General features: G+C 34.3%; 1 long non-coding RNA gene across 1 annotated transcript; it reads right to left on the bottom strand.

Moving 5' to 3' along the window:
- Positions 1-925: 925 nt before the first annotated feature.
- On the bottom strand, positions 926-16,067 carry LOC141491927 (uncharacterized). The gene is made up of 3 exons (XR_012469805.1): positions 15,869-16,067; positions 10,165-10,251; positions 926-1,326 (listed from the first exon to the last, which is right to left on the bottom strand). It is a non-coding gene; the product is annotated as an uncharacterized LOC141491927 (long non-coding RNA).
- Between the last annotated feature and the right edge of the window lie 577 nt (positions 16,068-16,644).

The raw sequence follows: 16,644 nt of genomic DNA, 5'->3' as shown, positions 1-16,644 counted from the left end.
ATATAGTGTTACCTAAATTGAGAATAGAGGTACATTCCCACAGTCTAGGAGTTCAATGATATTTGCTCTATGTTTATACATAGAATTATAGCTTTAGAATTGGAAAGAATACTGAAAGTGATTTAGTCCAATACCTTCATTTTACAGGTGAGAAACTGAGGTCCAAAAAAATAAGATGACTTGCCCCAGGTCACATAGTAGCGAAGTTGGGATTCTAACTCATATCCTTAAATTCCAAATTCAACATTCTTCCCACATGCCAAACTGCTTCTCTTATTCTTCTCAAAAGCATATATATATATATATATATATATATATATATATATATATATACACACATATATATGTATATATATATAATGTATGAGGAGATTTGGAAAATTGTTTTGGAAAAACAAAAAGATGAGAATAAAATGTTATGAAACTTTGGGAAAGAAATGACTACTTGGGTAGACATAGATTTAGAGATTATTTATGAACCTTATCAAAATTCAAAGCATTCTTATATATTATCCCTACGGTATTAACTTTCTCAACACCCTTTCTGCATCCCTGCTGGACCACTCCCTACCCCTCCTTGTTTTGATAGTCCAAGCTCATTCCAGTTTGAAATGGTTTTAGGGAGCAGCCTGGTAAGAGGCACTGAGAAGGTACTAAAAAATAACTTCAAACAGCCCCATGGGCAAGGGCTTCATTAAAGTAGGGCCCCTCCCATTCCAGTTCCTTTTTATCCTTCCTGATATGTCACTGGTGAAGTATAAAGAATGAAGTACAAAAGTACCCTCATATTCAACCCTCTATTTAGCTCATCTCTATTAGTTGTTGAAGTCTAATTGCTGGTAAACACACACACACACACACACACACACACACACACACACACAGACACATACAGACACACACACAAACACACTTTGAGATGATCAAGTTAATTTGAGTATTACATTCTAATTATTCACTTTACCTTCATCTGCATACAGATTCTTGGGGGAAAGTCCTAGAGAAGATAGAAGTAATTAGATCCAGGCTAAGAGAATGTTTAAGTCATAAGAGATTTCATGGGAAAAGATTTGGAGTTGGGTGTGACAGGTAGGAGGAAAAAGTAGGCCAAGAGAAGCTTAGTTTCACAGAGATATCATTGCACTTATTTTATACAGTTCAACTGAATTAGTCAGCACCATTTATTGACCAACAATTGGGTACATGCAAATGTGCACGTATTAGGAAATTTGGGAGATGCATGGGCCAGCAAACTTTTCATGAGGATTCTCAAGCAGGACAATTCTCAAGCAGGACAATTCTCAAGCAGGACCTAAATAGTGAAGCCTGAAATGATAAGAAATCTCTAGATAGTCATCCTTCCTTATATAGAAAAAAGGACCCATTTTAACTAGAAGATTCTGGGATTTTATGGGCTCTGCACATTGCAGGAAAAAATATATTTTAAAATAGTGATTTTTTGAAGATGAAATAGATTTATCTAGAAGATTATTAATGAGCTCTTTGACTGTGTTGAGGTGGCAAAAGAGGAGATAATTTTTCTACTCTGCTTTGCTTACCACAATATAGAAAAAACATGGATAAACTGAAGAGTATTTAGAGGAAGGCAAATAGGAAGGTGAAGGGTCTTGAGATTAAATTATGTGATAATTATTTTAATGAACTGGAGATAGCTTGGGAAAAATGGAAATATTTAGGGAGATTCTGATAATTATTTTCAGGAAGTAACAGCACTGTTACTTGAAAGAGGGATCAGACTTAGAGGGATGTTTGAAAGAGGAAAATTTAGGCTTGATGAAAGGTAAAACTTCCCAACAATTACAGCTTTCCAAAAGGAAAAAGAGATCAGGAGGCCATGACTTTAATTCAGGTCTTCAAGCAAAGGCTGGGTAACCATTGTCAGATTGAAGGGATTTTTACTTAGCTATTTGTTAGATTAGGCAACCTTTGAGTTCCTATTGAACTCTTTGTCTCTGTGATTCCCAGAAAGGATATCCCAGAAACAAGAAATTTTAGTTTTGATGAGATCATATTCTTGGACTTCTCCCATATGATAACTTTGTAACACTCTTTCTGAGTGGTATCCAAAAGTACAAATTCTTTCTGGGAGAAATATAATCAAAATCTTTTGTGAAAAATTTTTGTATATATGATGTTGGGTAAGATATTGTTTTATTGTTTTGTTTTTTTCAAGGCAATGGGGTTAAGTGACTTGCCCAAGATCATATAGTTAGGTAATTATTCAGTTTCTAAGGTTGAATTTAAACTCAGGTCCTCCTGACTCCAAGGCTGGTGCTCTATCCACTGCACCACCTAGCTGCATCAGGGTAAGATATTTTTAAAAGCAATGTTTTTAGACAGACATAGTTCTATTAATTTACTATTCTTTCTTCCCTATTTGCCTAGAATTTACTTGAATACATTTTACTTATAATAATCTATGAATTTTTTGTTTCCCTCAATAGAATGCAAGCTCTTTGCCAGGACTATTTCATTTTTGTCCTTGTATTCACCAGGATCTAGTACAGTACAAATAGTTTACAGATAATGTATGAAAAGATTTGGATCCCTGCATTATTTTAATCAGTATTAAGCAGTTTGATATTTTACATAAATCATATAGGGATTATTAGTTAAGAAAAGATCTTATAGTAGGTTTTTATAATAGACCTCAAACTTGAATGTCATTTTCATTACTTACTTACCAGTTAAGAAGTTTACTTTATGATCTCTCCATCCTGTTTTACTCTGATTCTATGTCCAAATCCAGAATGTGTGGGATGTCATGATTTTTTGGAAAGTCCCTCAACTTATTTTGTACCTCTGGACCACCCTCACTTGTTAACAAGTGACCATTTTATGACCACTTGGTCACCAGAGATGACTCTTGCTTAGCCCATCTTAATCTTGGCCCCTCAAGAGCAAAATCTATCAACTAATGAGATTTTGTATTCTACCATTCTCCTTTTCTATATACCCAAATATATAAAGGGAACCAGGGGTATCTTAGTTCTGAGAAGATCTGAGGTTCACTTCTAGAGGGCATCATGGATACTTTAATAAAGTCCCATTGACTCAGAGTTCTGCCTCAATTTCTTTTATTGTAGTTTAGAAAATTTTAAACTCTATTTTTTTTTCTTTTTTGCAAGGCAAATGGGGTTAAGTGACTTGCCCAAGGCCACACAGCTAGGTAATTATTAAGTGGATTTGAGCCCAGGTACTCCTGAATCCAAGGCTGGTGCTTTATCCACTATGCCACCTAGCCGCCCTAAACTCTACTTTAATAAAAGATAATTGGTGAATTTAATAAAACTAATCATGTTATAGATGCTTAAGCCAATATGCACAGGTTTCTGTCATTTGCAGATTTTTAATGAAAAATTATTGACAAAATTTATAAATCTTTAAAAAACTTGGAATTTTATCTGACAGTCAATGATATTTAATGTGATTAGAGGATCTATTAATTAATTAGAGGATTTATTAATTAATACATATATAGAATCCAGAACTAGTGAAATCATGGTCTTCTTGCTCTTTCCCTTGGTCAGATAAATTTTACACTATTATGTTAAGTTCTGTGTTCACATTTTAAGAAGTACATAGCAAATTGAGAGGGGAGTTAAAATTAAAGAGAGAACAAAATGACTAAGAGATCTGAAACAATGTCATGGGGAAATCAGTTTTAAAAATTGAGATATTTAACCCAAGAAAAAGATGATATTGGCAATGTGGAAAATTAATTAAAATGATTACACTTGATCTCAGAGGGCAAAACTGTGAACAATGCATGGAAATACAGGGATGCAGACTTTAGCTTAGTATTCAAGAAAAGCTTATTAAGAATTAGTTTTTAGAAAGTGTCCTATCATTGGAGACCTGTAAGGGAAAGATGAATGATAACATGAAGAGGATTATAGAGTAGATTAGCATTCAGGAAAATGTTCCAGATAAGCTCTGAAGTCTGATGTTGGCTAGGCAAATGAGTATATGATGGCTAGAGAGTGATGGGAGAAGTTGTATCCTTATGGGAGCTGACCTGGAAATTGAAATCAACTGTCTGAATTTGATTAAAAAAATATGGGAGATCACCCTGGAAAAAATGTCAAGTAATAATTGACAAAAGGCAAAATGAAAAGGAAGAAAGATCATAAAATCTTAGGCAGTTATGTTCCTGGAACCAGAGAGAGTTGATAGTTAAATTTTCAGGGTGAGCATTTATACCACAGATAAACCAAGGCTACAAATAAAATCTTTATTTATAATTTTTTTTTCCAAGGCAGTGGGATTAAGTGACTTGCCCGAGGCCATACAGCTAGGTAATCATTAAGTGTCGGAGGCTGGATTTGAACTCAGGTACTCCTGACTCCAGGGCCGGTGCTCTATCCACTCCGCCACCTAGCTGCCCCTATTAATCATTTTTTAAAAATTCTCTAGACTTAAAAAAGTATCATCAAAACTGCAAATAAAGTCTTTATCATTTTTTAAAACATTCTCGACTTAAAAAAGTAACAGCTAGCATATTTATAATTCAAGTTAAGCTTAAAAGTATGTTTTGGGTATAATTTTTTTTTTGAGAGCCAATTGTAAAACATTTACCCATCTGGGTTTAGGCTGATGTTGATAGCAACCATTTGGCCTTATAGGAAAACAAATGAAAATAACAATGAATAGAAGCACATTAAGATAATATTGATTCATCAGGTAAATTCAACTATAATATTTTAGTATATTTGCATTATGAAATGTCCTTTTTATTATAGGTTGCCTTTACTGCCTAGTGTTTTCTGTGATTACTACAGACAACCTTATGATTTGAAGTGTCTCTGATATATGAATTTGTGTCTATAGAAATAAAGCTAAATGGTGGAACAACTCTCTCTCTGTAGGGGACTGTATCCTTTTTCTTTTATTCATTTTATATTGAAACTACAAATACAGTTATATTTGAGGAGATGTCCTTGCTAAGTGGAAGAAACACTTTCATTAAATATAATGTATTATAATAATTTCTGCCTGTGGAGATGTAGCACAGGCCTGAGAAGAACATCAGAGACAATAGTTTTCAAGAATTCTTCTTTACTATCTTGTAATCCAGTCAGGTATATTATACACTTCAATAAATTCCACTTGGATATGTAAATAATGCTTTGGCTTCTTTTTTCCCCATTTAGTAGTATAGTGAATTATCACTTAACCAACCGTTAAGAGATCATTTGCTGCTAAATGTTGGGGAATGAAGAAGAGAGATATTATCTCTCCTGCATGTGAAATTAGCTTCATGAATTTTATTTAGTTCCTTCTTGCCTACTCTACCCCACTTTAATCATGCTTATTTGCCATTCCAGTAATGTACATGAGAGGTTGGAGAGGGCTTGTTTCAAGATTTATGTGATGGAGGTCTCTCCATCCTTTCCAGTTCAGAGTAGACTCAGATATTCCCTGATTGTTTTCTTTTGATCATAATCAAACAAGAGTTTATACTGGGGTGATATGAAGTCTTTAATTGGTTCCTGAGGCAGGAATTCAAGGGCCTACTAAAGGGGTGAGCCTGCCATTCAGGTTTCTTTTTCTTGTTGGTCTTTAAGAAAAGCAGCACAACTTGGGGTGACTAGGTGGTGCAATGAATAGAGCATCAGCCCTGTAGTCAGGAGGATCTGAGTTCAAATCAGACCTCAGACACTTAATGATTACCTAGTGGTGTGACCTTGGGCAAGTCACTTGACCCCATTGTCTTGCAAAAAAAAAATGCAGCTCTCTGAGGCTTCTGGAAGGTTCCTGCCAGATATGCTTCCTTCCACTTGACCATAAATCATAAGCTCATGGCTTACTAGAAAAGGATATTCCTTACACTTGGGCTTACTCTTGCTTTGTCTTCTGTCCTTTGATGGAGGAATTTGTGGCATCTTGAAAGGCACTAGAGTCTTTCTATTCTCTGGTTTTCCTGAGAGTTTTTGAGATAGAAGTGCAAAAGAGAGCAGGGGGGTGGGTTGGGGGGAACCTACTTGGTCCCGTAAGTAATACAGATAAGAAAGAGAAGATCTGAATTCAAATTCTCTGACTTAAAAGAAATTTCTGCTTCCATCTTTTGGAGTGTTCAATCAAAAAGAAAGGTGGAGGTCTCCCAGGTCAGCTATAAAACTGTTTTATGTTTCACCAAAGTCCATGTCCTTTGAATGAGTAAGCCAAGGATTGAGCTCATATTCTAATGGTATTAGAAAAAGCAAGCTTGACTCTATTCACTGAAGGTGAAGTGTGAAATGACTAAACAGACTCTTGTAAAAAAAGAACTGTTTGCAGATGTGCCTTAAATATTAGCTTCTCAACTAATTAAACTATTAGTGATAAGTTCCTGGATTTTTGATCTAATAATTGTTTTCTAAGTGAATATAAAGCTTCCTGTTTCTTACCTGATTCATGACTGTTCTCTGGGTACTTTTTTTGTGTTCCTTCATTTTTTGAGATTAGAATCTAACATATAAATGTTCCTTGGAAATCTGTGGTGGTTTTAGAATTGAAGCATTGAGGAACCTAGGTCCCCTGTTGAGAAAATAAGCAACCCCATGGTAATGATGCTATTGTAAACCATGAAGGTAAGTAAAGGATAAGGAATAATGAAAGTTGCCAGTTCCAGAGGCCTCAACCTAGTGGTATTTAACTAGCACTGTGCTAGACTTAGTTTTGTAGCTGATCTGGGAGGCCCCCAACTTGTCCTTTTAATTGGACTCTCCAAGAGATGGAATAAAGTCAAAGTATTTGTATTTAAATCCTTCATTTGTTACCTTGTATTTTGTCTGTGTGACCTTGGGCAAGTCCCTTATAAACTCTCTGAACCTTAATTACCCTATCTATAGAATGAGAACATTGGATTAGGTAGCCTCCAAGTTTCTTTTGAAACACCAAATCTATGATCTTATGATAAAGGTTTAGTCAGGAGGAAGCTGTCTGGACAGGTGTGATTTCATAGTTCCTGAACTTTCACAGTCCTGAACTTTCACTCCCGAAAAGGTATGGTTGGTATTTCAACATGTTCTTAGGAAATCTTTAATGTGAGTTGACATGTCACTAAAAGTAATGATTAAGATGAGTAAAAATCATTATATGTTGTGCTTGAGAGTTGAATAAGGCCTTTCCTTCTGTTGGTGTGTATGACTCAGTTGAAGGGGTCTATTCTTTGAGATGACAACGTAATCCCTTCACTGGTTGCTGAGCTGAAAATGCTAATGCCAGCATACCATAGTGAAGAGAGCACCAGACTTGAAGTTAGGAAGATCTGAGTTAAAAATCTATCCTTAAATACTTAGTAGCTGCATAATCCTGGACAAGTCATTTAACTACTATGTGCCTCAGGTTCATTATCTGTAAAATGGAGATAGTAATAATACCCACCTTCTATGGTTATCATAAGGATTATAATAGATGATATTTGTAAGATACTTTTCAAATCTTAAAATACGATAAGATTCTAGTTATTACTACTACTACTACTACTACTACTACTACTACTACTACTACTACTACTACTACTTGTTCCGTGACCCTGGTAAGTCACTTAAATTCTCTGTTTCTCAATTTTCTTATCTTCAAAATGAGAAATTTGGACTTAATGTCTAAGCTTCCTTTATTGGATCTTTAAAAAGGGAAATGACTCCTCTATTCCCTTTCTGGTTCCAGGGTATTTCAAGTCACTTCCAATGAGGAAGTGGTAGAAGGGTAATTGGCCCTACTCTCCTCTTGGTTGCTATGGGATACCTAGGGTCCATGACCTGGCCAGGTGAGACAGACCCTAGGATTTGGAGCTGCTACTTCTCTATTCTTTTCTTTCCCAATATCAGATGGATGCCCATTGATTCTAAGATGCTTGTATTCTGGCTTGAAGACCAACTTGGGAGTCCAAGATGTTTGATAGTCTTGGGTCTTTTTGTTGGAATTGATTAGCAGCAAAAGGAGTTCCCAGCAACAATTCCAGTATTTATGGAGAAGATTATCACCACAAGAGTGTGAGCTCAATTCTTGGTTTGCCTATCCAAGGAACATGAACTTTGCATGAGACAGTACAAAGTCTAGGTGAAGTGTGAAATATCAACTCAGTACTCTGCTTTCTTCTTAGATGGTTTTAAGTATCAGCTTCCAGGAGAATAGAGCAATTTTTTGGTTTGGCTTGTTTGCATTAATTTTCATTTGTATGTAAGAAATAGGAATAAATTCCTATTCCCTATTTAATCCAAACTGTCCATTGAGTATCTTTCTACCACCCCGCCCCCCTCACTTTCTAGGGAGATTTTCATATGAGCCTAGATATAAGCCAAATATAAATAATTTTCTCCAACTCCGATTGTAATGGGGTGAGATGTAATTAGCCAAAGAATATGGGGGAAAATATAGTCTCATGCCTTTTCTAAGTGTTTGAACGTAGTCTATATCATGAACATGAGTTCAGAGCTGAAGGAGCCCTTAAGAGAAGGGAGTGAAAATAGTGTCTCAGTAGCACTGGGTCCAAGAGCAGTTCTTTTAGTTGTCATAAGACTGCATTGCTATGAATTTTTTTAATGAAGGGTAAAATCAGTATACATGAAGTATACATTCAGTTGTTGCTCCTGAGAATTTTAAGAACAGCCTGGTATAGGTGGGGCATACTTAAAAGCAGAAGCCTTATGGCAGATCATTGAATGAATGGAGGATGTGTATTTACAAGCCTTTTCTGGGGCCTCATTCTGACTCCTTGTTGTAATACTTGTGTTTCTAGGTCCATGTAGAATTACTTGATGAACAATTCTTGAACTATTTTCTTAGGCAAATGCATGTCAGGTCTCTCCTATGCTTCCCCTACTCTATTACCAGACTGACTATACTCTTGAGAACACCTGAGCAATTGTTGCACTTTGTCCTTTCCCCTTCCCTCACCTTTCCTCCAGTAACACCTGGGTGCTAGTACAAGTTCTGCAGCTAACTAGCTATATAATTTTGATCAAATCACTTACTTTTCCTGGACAAATTAGGGAACTATATCTTTAAGTTTCCTTAAGGCTATCAAAATATATGATTCTACTAAATTGATCCAAAATTCTTATTTTATTCTGAGGATTTTTTTTTGTGAAATTGATATTTTTTCTCTCTCTCTCCCCACTTGCTCTGGTATTTGGTAAGCAGGATTTCTTTCCAATTAGAATTAGATTTTTCTGCCAAAAAGCAGTAATTACTCCGGAGGTATGACATGCTCATATACTGCTCATATCAGCCAATTCAGCTGGCCCAGGTTTTTGAGATTGATATGATGAATAAAGTTCTTGATTTAGAGTCAAAGGATATATATTCCAATCCTTGCTCTGTTGCTTATTATATGTGATTTTGGGCAAGTTATTTTGACTCTCTGGGTCTCAGTTTCCTCATATGAAAAATGTACCTTTAAGGTCTATAATCTTAGAGCTATATAATCAAGGGACTTTCCCACTAATTCATTGTTGCCTTATTCTTTCTCACTCCATTTCTGCAGTTCTTGAAAATTTCTTTTTTTTTTTTAGATTTTTTTTCATTTTTTTTTCAAAGCAATGGGGTTAAGTGACTTGCCCAAGGCCACAGGGCTAGGTAATTATTAAGTGTCTGAGGTTGGATTTGAACATAGGTACTCCTGACTCCAAGGCCGGTGCTCTATCCACTGTGCCACCTAGCCGCCCCAGTTCTTGAAAATTTCTCCTGGACTTTGAACAAACCTTGATATCTGCCCCCATCTTTATGTAACAGAAGAAAAATATGTGATAAAAACAAACAAACAAAAAACTCAAATTCTGAGGCATGCATCAATAATAAATTATATATACTCTTGAAGGACAATAGAACTATGATGAGCTTCTAGTCATGAATGTTTTTATATGTATATGTACATATGTATATTATATTTAAAAATAATCTATGAAATAAATATACTTCACATTGAAAAAATGTAGACACATTGGCATTGCCTTTTCCCTGCCAGTGGGGTAGATAGTATAGTAAGATTTGACTTCATTTTGTAATTCTTGGTGAATACCTGTTTCATGGCAGGCTCATGAAAGGTAAGAGAAATCCTCAAACCTGGAAAAAATATAAATGTTTCTTCTATAGAATAGTGAATTTAAGTTTGAGAGCTGGGAAGATACCTTAACAAACTACCAAACAACCAGTTACCTGGGAGTAGACAAGATGCTGATCTTTCTGAAGAGCAGATCATGGCAGATCAATTTCATTTCCTTCTGCGACAGAGTAACAGGCCATCTAGATAAATGGAGGAAAATAGAATTGCTCTACCTAGATTTCTGTAAGAATTTTGGTGCTCAGTAAAATTCTCATCAATATATGTCACAAAGCTATCCCCTCACTTTTTCTGTTCGAATAGTTTTAGCCTTCAAGGTATTATCTTTTGGAAAGTTGTCCTTGCAGTTTAGGTATGCTGTTCAAGATGACCATGGTTTTATTTTCAGTTCTACAAGAAATGTTTTTTCCCTAAGATATAAGATGGTTTCTCTGATTAAACCTAGCCAGATGATCAACTAGTTTATATATAATTAGCATATAACCATCAAAAATTAAAAGTATTAAATAGATTTTGTGTGTGTGTGTGTGTGTGTGTGTGTGTGTGTGTGTGTGTGTGTGTGAGAGAGAGAGAGAGAGAGAGAGAGAGAGATGGTGAGAGAAAGAGAGATATGGAGAGAGATGAGAAGAGAGACAGAGACAGAGATAGAGATAGAGAGAGACACACATACAGAGAAATGGAGAGAGATGGGAAGAGGGAGATAGGGTCAGAGAGACAGAGAGAGAAAAACAGACACATACACAGACAAATAGACACACACACACACACACAGATACAGAGACAGAGAGAGACAGACTCATGTGGTAGGATATTAACTTAATCAGAATAAAAATCTTAGAACTGACTTTTATGACTTGATCTTAAGCAAATTGATTAATTTATATGAAACTCAGTTTCTTTACTAAAGAAAATAACATCCACTTCACATATTCTTTGTGATAATTAGGGCATGAATATTCTCATTAATCTGTCTTGATCAGATCACATTTGGTGTTCATTTCTGGACACTGCAATTTAGGAAGAACACTGATAATCTAGAAAGCTATGGAAAGCAATATTTGAAGGAAGTCTTTATGTTTTGCTTATAGAAGTGAAGACTTTAGGGCAGCATGATAGCTGTCTTCAAATACTTGAAGGGCTAAAAAGTAGAAGGATTGGATTTTTCCTCATGGGTTCCAGAGGGCGAAAGTTAAATGTAATGCATTTAAATCACAGTGAAGCCAATTTAAGGTTGAAGTAAAGAAAGCTTCCAAAGAATTAGTATTATTAAAAGTGGAATGTGTTGCCTCGGGGGTTAATAGGGTCCTCCTCACTTGAAATCTTTAACAAAGTTATGTTAGGGATCTATACAAGCTGTTCAAGATTGCTAGTTGGGGAATCACAGATCTACAAAAGACTTTAGAAGGCACTTAGCTCAATCCTCCCATTTTACACTTGAGGAAACTGAGATCCAGGAAGGTCAAATAACTTGTCTCCCATCAAATAAGTGACAAATATCAGAGGTGATATTTGAATTCAGGTCTTCTGACTCCAGAACTCAAGTTCTATCCAATGTAGAGGGACTACTTAGTCAGATATGAGTCAGACTAGTTGGTCTCTGAGACCACAGAAATAAAAGCTCACTCTTCTCATTCTTGCTCCAAGCATGCTATCTTCATGATTATCATCAAACCTTTGCTTTTGCTCTTAATTTTTTTCTGTTAAAATCCACCTCATTCATTCTCACTTCCTCTATAGAATCTTCTTCTGTTCACTCTATTTTTTTTTCTGTTTGCTGAACCTTTTCATATCTGAGAAGTTAGATGATCTTTGAGGACTTTACTAGCTCTAAAATGCTCTGAATAGATTTTTAAGTGGAAAAACTTTATGTAAATATAAGGTATTATTTTCTTTTCCAGTTTAACTTTAACTTTATCTGTTGAATCCGAGCAGAATAATGAACTTCATAGCATACACTGAAGCTTAATTTAATGTCAAATCCCTCTAGATGTGTTTCATTCTTTTGTCTTTATACTAAAAGGAATATTATCTTTAGAGAATATAGTCTGCTTCTCTTCTACAGTTAACTTCTGAAGTAAATTCTCCCCAAGAGTTTATCTTTAGCTATCTATATCAGACCTTATCTCTCTCTCTCTCTCTTTTTTTAGGGAATGATGGAGAGAAGAAAGATATGCAATTAGTATCTTATTTTGGGAAGTCAATAATTTCTATGATTAGCTTCTCTCCAATCATGACCCTCAGTTTCTCCTATTTGTAAAATATGGAGACTGGACTAGAATAAATCCAAATTCTAGTTTATAATCCTATGATCCTCTGATAAGAAAAATTCCTGCCACTTTAAATCTACAGAAATAATTTTTTCCCTTCCTTTTTTTCTTTTCTCTCTCTCTCTCCAAGCTCTGAACCACTACTTTCATATGAATATAATACTGAAGTTCTTTATCTTTTTTCTTTTTTAAAAGTAGGTCGCCATTAGCCACAACTTCAGATACTAACTTCTTTGAATCATAGTAGGAGAGCTGGAAGTGACCTTAGAAATCATTTAGTCCATTGCTCTTATTTTATAAATGAAAAAGCAGCCCAAGAGAGGTTGAGAGACTTGCCCAAAGTTACAGTCAGAACAGAGGGTGGAACTTAGGTCTCCTAATTGATACTCCAGTGCTCTTTCCTCTATACCATATTTTAATAGTTTCCCTTATAAGATTAGCAAATTATTAAAATTCATATTTAAAAGATTTGCTCTTAACCACATTGCTGGTAGACAGCTGGTAGCTGGCTAAATGTTAACAATTAATTGGTGGCTATTAATGTTCTAACATTTAGTTGGGCTCTTAGGGGGATGCTGAATAGTGTTTCATAGAGTCTATCCTTGGGGATAAATTTATTAATAATCAGATGATGAATTTAAGAGCTTTTTTAAAAAAAGTGAGGCTACTTCTACCTCTTATAATCTTCAAGATTCTCTGAATCTGAGTTCTGTTTCCATCTCTATCTCTGTGCCTTTATTGTCTCTGTTTTTCTTTTTCTTTTGTTCAGTAGTTTTTATCAATCATTTCTGTCTCTTTGTGACCCCATTTGGGTTTTTCTTGGAATAGATGGTTTGCCATTTCTTTCTCCACCTCATTTTACAGATGAGGAACTGATGTGAACAAGACTTGGCCAGGGTCATACAGGTATAGCACTCATTCTTTCTAGCTGTCCTTTTCTCTCCCAATTATATATTTGAAAATATTTATTTTCTCTAAAAACTATATTGACCAAATTAACTTCATGATTAATAAAATTATTTTAAAGTTTTTGACTCAAATATACAATATACAATAATGTATATATATACATGCACACCATGTTTATATTCATAAGTGACAATAATTGACAGTCAAGTTTTTTCAAAATTTTTTTTTACTGATGTAATTAATTTTTTCACTAACTTGATAATGGTGGTATTCTGTTCCAGTCTGCATGTTGACATATTAAATGATACAAATTGGATTAAATTGTTAGTACATTGAAATATAGAAACAATTTAAAGTGATCTCAGGAAATTAAGAAAAATAATCTATTAAAAATAGAATAAATTCAGTAGTAAAATAGCAGTACAGGTTTACATTAGCAAAGTAAAATATAATCATACTGTTCAAATAAAATTATTCTCATGTTATTTAGGTAATTTGGGAAACAGTAGCTTTTTGGAGGGTTGAAATTATGACTGAATTAGAAGTTAATATTCATAATCTTATACTTTGCTGTTGTCATTTTGACCTTTTGAATAAAAGACCTATATTATATAAAAACAATATTAAAAAAGATGTATTATGCATTTTTTGAAAAAATAATCTGAGTATTACAATGTGCTAAATGTGTTAGCAGTTTAATGATGTTAGAAACATATTTTTGTCTGTCTAGTATGCTTTGCAAAATATCTTGGATGAACTAGATGCTTAATAAATATTTGTTGAATTAAATTTAATTGAATTGAGGCAAAACAAAAATTGTATCAGAATGAGTAAATGAGACACAACAGGGTATTTTGGGTATGTTATTTTTGACCTGAAGTCGAGAACTCGGTTTGAATCCCCTTCAGATACTTACTATGTCAGTTCACTTAACCTCAATTTCCTTACCTTTAAAATAGAGATAATATTTTCTGTTTTGAGTGAGAGAAAAACAATTCATAAACCTTAAAATAGTATATGAAAATGAATTATTGTAATTGGTGGAATTACATTTAAGAGATAGAAAATGATATTTCTCATTAAATAAACCTTTATTAAAGTATTCATTCAAACCTATCTTCTAGTTTTCTTTCTTATGCTTTATAGTTGATTGCTTTAGCTCTGGTATGATTCTTTTAAACTGTGGTAGAAGGTTAGGCATAATTTTTTATGAATGATCGATTAGATAATTTCTTGAAGTGATGAAAGAAATACCTGTATTAGGTTTTAGATATTAAAAGTAAGATATATTACAAATCAAGACCACTTTACTAAATTTGACCATTTATATGATACATTAGAAATAATCACATATATCAAGTACTGATTTATTTTTCAAGAATCCAAATTAAATATTGTAATTGAAAAATATCTCATTAAAGTTTATTTTAATTCTATCACATATCACATTGTTTTATAGGTTTCTCTTGTTTGTCTGTTTTCCTCTAGCTCTTTAATTCCTCTCAAGTCTACAATTTTACTTAAGAGAGGGGTAGAACTAGGGATTACTCTTCCCAGGAGTTTTTCAATTAACTTGATTCTTAGCACTAAGACTATTTAAATAGTAAACTGGTGGTAAAACTTAGACTAGACTTTAGGACTCCAGCCTCTTATTCTAGTACCCTATCAATGAAATTCTTCTGTCATCTAAAAAGAGAGATATCAAAGGTATTTATACTTGGATGAAGTCTTCAGTTCCAGATCAGAGTGAAGTTCTATTGAACACTGATAAAGTGTTAGTAGTCAACAGAAAAACAGAACAGCCAGGAAATTTGAAAGACCAGATTAACCATAAACCTGAGAAGACTTCTAAAGATTAGATGAATCTTTGAAAAGTGTGCTTTTAATGATCACTGAACAGCCTGTCTCCTTGATCAGTGAGTGTGATTTCTATTAGCATTAATAGGAGTCAAATTTGTGTATGGTGTGGGCAGTCAGACAATTTAGGATTCAAATACTTAATGGATTCAAATCCTGCCAAAGAAAGGGGAGTAAAACTCTCACTTTCCAAAGATTCATTAACTCTTTTAGAGCCATTTAGGTAAAGATAAGTTATCTTTTTTTTTTTAGGTCATCAGTGATACTTCATTACTGGAAGGAGTTATAGTGACTACAAAAACATAAAGCTTCTTTTTTTCAAAGGAAGACTATGTCTAATATTGGATATATATATATATATATATATATATATATATATATATATATACTGAACAAATTTACAAGTAGCCAAATGTTCAACCAAGGAATAGTTTGTTGGAAGGTGATAATAATAATAATAATAATAATAATAATATTAATTTTACTTTGTTTAGTTCTCAATATTTGAGTTGATTTAAAGGGGGGTTCATGTAACATAAAAGATAAATTAGGTTACTACTCCCCCCCACCCCAATTCAGCAGCCATTTAATAAACATCCAAACTGCTATTCCCCCCCTCTGAAAAATGAGGATAATTATAGTATAGGTTGTTGTGAAGATGAAATGAGAAAAATGTAAATCACCTTGCAATTTTTAAAATACTACATAAATATTCATCATAAGACCTAAAACTCTTGTTCATATTCTTATCAAAAGGTATACATACTAGCATGGTAGGAAGAGCTCTTGGTATGTTGACTGAAGATCTGAATTAAAATCCTAATTTTGCCAGGTTTATGGCAGAATGGTAAGTTGCAGAAGTGGATGGTTCAACAGAGATCACCAATGGAAATTGCTTCTTCCAGAGATGATGAATTGAATTCTAGAGAGAAGGAGAGAATTCAGACAAATAGCTTTTGCTTCTCTGGGGCTCCACTTTCCTCATCTGTAAAACTTCAGCAGTTTACACTAAAGATTGTTTTTGTTCAATTGTGTTTGATTCTTTGTGACCTCATTTGGGGTTTTCTTGGCAGAGATACTAGAGTCGTTTGCCATTTCCTTCTCCAGCTCATTTTTACAGATGAGGAAACTGATATAAACAGAATTAAATGATTTATCTAGTCACACAGCCAGTGTCTGAAGCCAACTTTGAACTCAGGAAGATGAATCTTCTGTCTCCAGACCTGGCACTCTACCCACTGTGCCACCTAGCCACCCAAGACTAAAGATGCTTTAAATTTATGATGTTTTTCCTTATAGTATATCCTGAGTCCCAGGGGAAAAAAGAAGATTAAGGATGAGATGGGAAAGCAGCTACCAGAATGGTTTTTTTGATCAGGTTGTTGATTCTGGACATTTTCCTCTGCACACTTTGCTTCCTCATTGCACATGTGGAAGCCATTTTTGCAAACTCACAAAACTGATCATTCTCCCACAATTCTGGATAGCTGGATTAGGATGCAAGCTGATCTGGTATTCTCAAGGGAAAAGCTATTATTTTGG

The sequence above is a fragment of the Macrotis lagotis genome, chromosome 6 (assembly GCF_037893015.1).
Source record: "Macrotis lagotis isolate mMagLag1 chromosome 6, bilby.v1.9.chrom.fasta, whole genome shotgun sequence".
In the NCBI taxonomy this organism is placed as follows: Eukaryota; Metazoa; Chordata; class Mammalia; order Peramelemorphia; family Peramelidae; genus Macrotis; species Macrotis lagotis.
This window is presented reverse-complemented; position numbering and strand designations above follow the sequence as displayed.